Below are 4,930 nucleotides of genomic sequence, written 5' to 3'. Positions count from 1 at the left end.
CCGTTGGGTCCTTCTCGCCGCATCCCTCGCCTCGCACCCCGATTGCTATGCGGTGAGGCTCCTCGGCCGCCTTGGAACTATCTGTGTATCGGACGCGTCGCGGGATAAGGGGTTGTCACTGGTAGTCGCCCCAAGCGCGTCCGATGCTTGGACCATTCCGAGGCGGCCCTGAAGCCTCTTCCGTCTAGCCGTTGGGTCCTTCTCGCCGCATCCCTCGCCTCGCACCCCGATTGCTATGCGGTGAGGCTCCTCGGCCGCCTTGGAACTATCTGTGTATCGGACGCGTCGCGGGATAAGGGGTTGTCACTGGTAGTCGCCCCAAGCGCGTCCGATGCTTGGACCATTCCGAGGCGGACCTGAAGCCTCTTCCGTCTAGCCGTTGGGTCCTTCTCGCCGCATCCCTCGCCTCGCACCCCGATTGCTATGCGGTGAGGCTCCTCGGCCGCCTTGGAACTATCTGTGTATCGGACGCGTCGCGGGATAAGGGGTTGTCACTGGTAGTCGCCCCAAGCGCGTCCGATGCTTGGACCATTCCGAGGCGGCCCTGAAGCCTCTTCCGTCTAGCCGTTGGGTCCTTCTCGCCGCATCCCTCGCCTCGCACCCCGATTGCTATGCGGTGAGGCTCCTCGGCCGCCTTGGAACTATCTGTGTATCGGACGCGTCGCGGGATAAGGGGTTGTCACTGGTAGTCGCCCCAAGCGCGTCCGATGCTTGGACCATTCCGAGGCGGCCCTGAAGCCTCTTCCGTCTAGCCGTTGGGTCCTTCTCGCCGCATCCCTCGCCTCGCACCCCGATTGCTATGCGGTGAGGCTCCTCGGCCGCCTTGGAACTATCTGTGTATCGGACGCGTCGCGGGATAAGGGGTTGTCACTGGTAGTCGCCCCAAGCGCGTCCGATGCTTGGACCATTCCGAGGCGGACCTGAAGCCTCTTCCGTCTAGCCGTTGGGTCCTTCTCGCCGCATCCCTCGCCTCGCACCCCGATTGCTATGCGGTGAGGCTCCTCGGCCGCCTTGGAACTATCTGTGTATCGGACGCGTCGCGGGATAAGGGGTTGTCACTGGTAGTCGCCCCAAGCGCGTCCGATGCTTGGACCATTCCGAGGCGGCCCTGAAGCCTCTTCCGTCTAGCCGTTGGGTCCTTCTCGCCGCATCCCTCGCCTCGCACCCCGATTGCTATGCGGTGAGGCTCCTCGGCCGCCTTGGAACTATCTGTGTATCGGACGCGTCGCGGGATAAGGGGTTGTCACTGGTAGTCGCCCCAAGCGCGTCCGATGCTTGGACCATTCCGAGGCGGACCTGAAGCCTCTTCCCTCTAGCCGTTGGGGCTTTCTCGCCGCATCCCTCGCCTCGCACCCCGATTGCTATTCGGTGAGGCTCCTCGGCCGCCTTGGAACTATCTGTGTATCGGACGCATCGCGGGATAAGGGGTTGGCAGTGGTAGTCGCCCCAAGCGCGTCCGATGCTTGGACCATTCCGAGGCGGCCCTGCAGCCTCTTCCGTCTAGCCGTTGGGGCCATCTCGCTGCATCCCCCACCTCGCACCACGATTGCTATGCGGTGAGGCTCCTTGGCCGCCTCGGAACTATCTGTGTATCGGACGCATCGCGGGATAAGGGGTTGTCACTGGTAGTCGCCCCAAGCGCGTCCGATGCTTGGACTATTCCGAGGCGGCCCTGCAGCCTCTTCCGTCTAGCCGTTGGGGCCATCTCGCCGCATCCCCCAGCTCCTCGGCCGCCTCGGAACTATCTGTGTATCGGACGCATCGCGGGATAAGGGGTTGGCAGTGGTAGTCGCCCCAAGCGCGTTCGATGCTTGGACTATTCCGAGGCGGCCCCGCAGCCTCTTCCGTCTACCCTTTGGGGCCATCTCGCCGCATCCCTCGCCTCGCACCCCGATTGCTATGCGGTGAGGCTCCTCGGCCGCCTGGGAACTATCTTCGTATCGGATGCATCGCGGGATAAGGGGTTGTCACTGGTAGTCGCCCCAAGCGCGTCCGATGCTTGGACTATTCCGAGGCGGCCCTGTGGCCTCTTCCGTCTAGCCGTTGGGGCCATCTCGCCGCATCCCTCACCTCGCACCCCCATTGCTATGCGGTGAGGCTCCTCGGCCGCCTTGGAACTGTCTTCGTATCGGAAGCATCGCGGGATAAGGGGTTGTCACTGGTAGTCGCCCCAAGCGCGTCCGATGCTTGGACTATTCCGAGGCGGCCCTGCAGCCTCTTCCGTCTAGCCGTTGGGGCCATCTCGCCGCATCCCCCACCTCGCACCCGGATTGCTATGCGGTGAGGCTCCTCGGCCGCCTTGGAACTATCTTCGTATCGGACGCATCGCGGGATAAGGGGTTGTCACTGGTAGTCGCCCCAAGCGCGTCCGATGCTTGGACTATTCCGACGCGGCCCTGTGGCCTCTTCCGTCTAGCCGTTGGGGCCATCTCGCCGCATCCCCCACCTCGCACCCCGATTGCTATGCGGTGAGGCTCCTCGGCCGCCTTGGAACCATCTTCGTATCGGACGCATCGCGGGATGAGGGGTTGTCACTGGTAGTCGCCCCAAGCGCGTCCGATGCTTGGACCATTCCGAGGCGGCCCTGAAGCCTCTTCCGTCTAGCCGTTGGGGCCTTCCCGCCCCATCCCTCGCCTCGCACCCCCGATTGCTATGCGGTGAGGCTCCTCGGCCGCCTTGGAACCATCTGTGTATCGGACGCATCGCGGGATAAGGGGTTGGCACTGGTAGTCGCCCCAAGCGCGTCCGATGCTTGGAGCATTCCGAGGTGGCCCTGAAGCCTCTTCCCTCTAGCCGTTGGGGCCTTCCCGCCCCATCCCTCGCCTCGCACCCCGATTGATATGCGGTGAGGCTCCTCGGCCGCCTTGGAACTATCTGTGTATCGGACGCATCGCGGGATAAGGGGTTGGCACTGGTAGTCGTCCCAATCGCGTCCGATGCTTGGACCATTCCGAGGCGGCCCTGCAGCCTCTTCCGTTTAGCCGTCGGGGCCTTCCCGCCGCATCCCTCGCCTCGCATCCCGATTCCTATGCGGTGAGTCTTCTCGGCCGCCGCGGAACTATACCTGTTATTGCTACTGCATCCTTCGGCTGGTAACCTCCTCTGCCGCCTTGGAACGTTCTCTTTGTCGGACGCGTCGCGGGATAAGGGGTTGGCACTGGTAGTCGCCCCAAGCGCGCCCGATGCATAGACCGCTCCGAGTTGACCTTGCTTTCAGCCTCTCACATGCATAGACCTCTCTGAGTCGACCCTGCAGCCTCTCACGTTTAGCCTTTGGAATCTCGCCTCACAACATGATTGCTATCCTTGATGCATCCCTTGCCTCGAGCCCTGATTGCTTTCTTGGCTGCATCCCTCCTCTCCTCACAGCCCGGTTGTCATCACTGCTTCATCCGTCGCTTCATGCATTCTGGCTGCTGGGCCCTTCCCACCGCACACCTCGATTGCTATCTCTTCTGCATCACACACCCCGATTGCTATCTCTGCTACATCCCTCGGCTCTCACTTCTGCATCCTTCGCCTCCCACCTCGATTGCTATCAATGCTGCATCCGTAACCTCACACCCCGATTGCTATGCGGGGAGGCTCCTTGGCCGCCTTGGAAATTTCTGTGTGTCGGACGCACCGCGGGATAAGGGGTTGGCACTGGTAGTCGCCCCAAGTGCGCCCGATTCTTAGACCGCTTCGAGGTGACCTCGTAGCCTCTTTCGTCCAGGCTTCCTGCCTTCAACGCCCTTTTTACACCTCGATTGCTATGCGCGGGCTCGTTGGCGTCTATCACCTCTCTGCGAAGAGTGGCACGATGATTGTTGGGGTAAATCGTAGCAGTCCGATCTCTGGCCTTGGGCCATTGTGAGGGCTGATCGATTTCCTGTGCGCATCTCGTGTTCGCCCAGTAACAGACTCGACGACTTGTAATCGGTCTTGTTCCCGATTGTTCCTGGAGGTAGTCTTCGGAACTCTTGGATTTGACCTGTCACTCGAACTGTCCTCTTCCGAGGATGCTTGTGTGTGTGTGCTTGTGCCATTTCCTTGGCGGTATTAACGAGATATTAAAGAGCGGAGTGAGCGCCTCGCCCAGCTATGTTTGGGGCTCTCACTCCCTTACCCGGTGTGCGACCGCTTTGCACGTAGGTTGCGGAGCATCGCGACTCTTTCGATGTTTGGCGGTTGTCTTCCGGTGATGCGTTGGTCCCGAAGTGCACGTTACTAGCATTTCTGCCATTGTTCTCGATCTTTGGCACGTTCCTTCGTTGCAATTGGATATATATCTCCGTTTATACGCGCAGGCTTCTCCCGCCTATTCAGCGCTGTCCCACTCTCAGCACTCTCGTGGTCTCCTTGGCTTCTCTCTCCCGTGAGCGAGCTCTCTTCTCGAGTCTTTTCCATGTCCCATGGAGGTTGCCTTGCGAAATTCGGGCACACAAACGTGACCGGATAAGAGCGGAATTGCCTATGAGGAGAAGCTCACCTTAGGGAGCAGCAATGCCGAGTGTTTCGACAGAGGGTAGAGGGGGCGTTGTTTGGGCGGTTGCACAAAAGAGTGCTACGGTTGCACTGAAGGTTGCTTCTTCGTCTCCGACGAACTCTTCGAGGCAAAAAAGCTTGTATACGGGGTCGAGGTGGGACTGTTCGTGCGAGTTGCGCCACCAAAAGTGCGTAGGGGGCATATACCTGGGAAATGGATGTCTCTGAGTGGCCTTACTCGGTCGCGTGCACGGTGCATTCTCTAACGGCAGGACTGTCGCGAGCATGTGCGGTTCGGATGTTTTCGGGTAAAGGGTTCCGTACGGGATGTTCTTCCCAGGCTCCTGTGAACCGAGACTCTGCATCGTCGTGCTCCGGCTCCCGTGGGTGCTTCATGCCTCGTCGAGCTGTTTGTCGTGGACGATTAAGGCCGAGGCCTTCCTTCGAGAGGGGAATTGTTCAG

Source organism: Cryptomeria japonica, unplaced genomic scaffold (assembly GCF_030272615.1).
Source record: "Cryptomeria japonica unplaced genomic scaffold, Sugi_1.0 HiC_scaffold_234, whole genome shotgun sequence".
Lineage (NCBI taxonomy): Eukaryota > Viridiplantae > Streptophyta > Pinopsida > Cupressales > Cupressaceae > Cryptomeria > Cryptomeria japonica.
The sequence above is the reverse complement of the archived record's forward strand: the minus strand, read 5'-3'. Positions refer to the sequence as shown.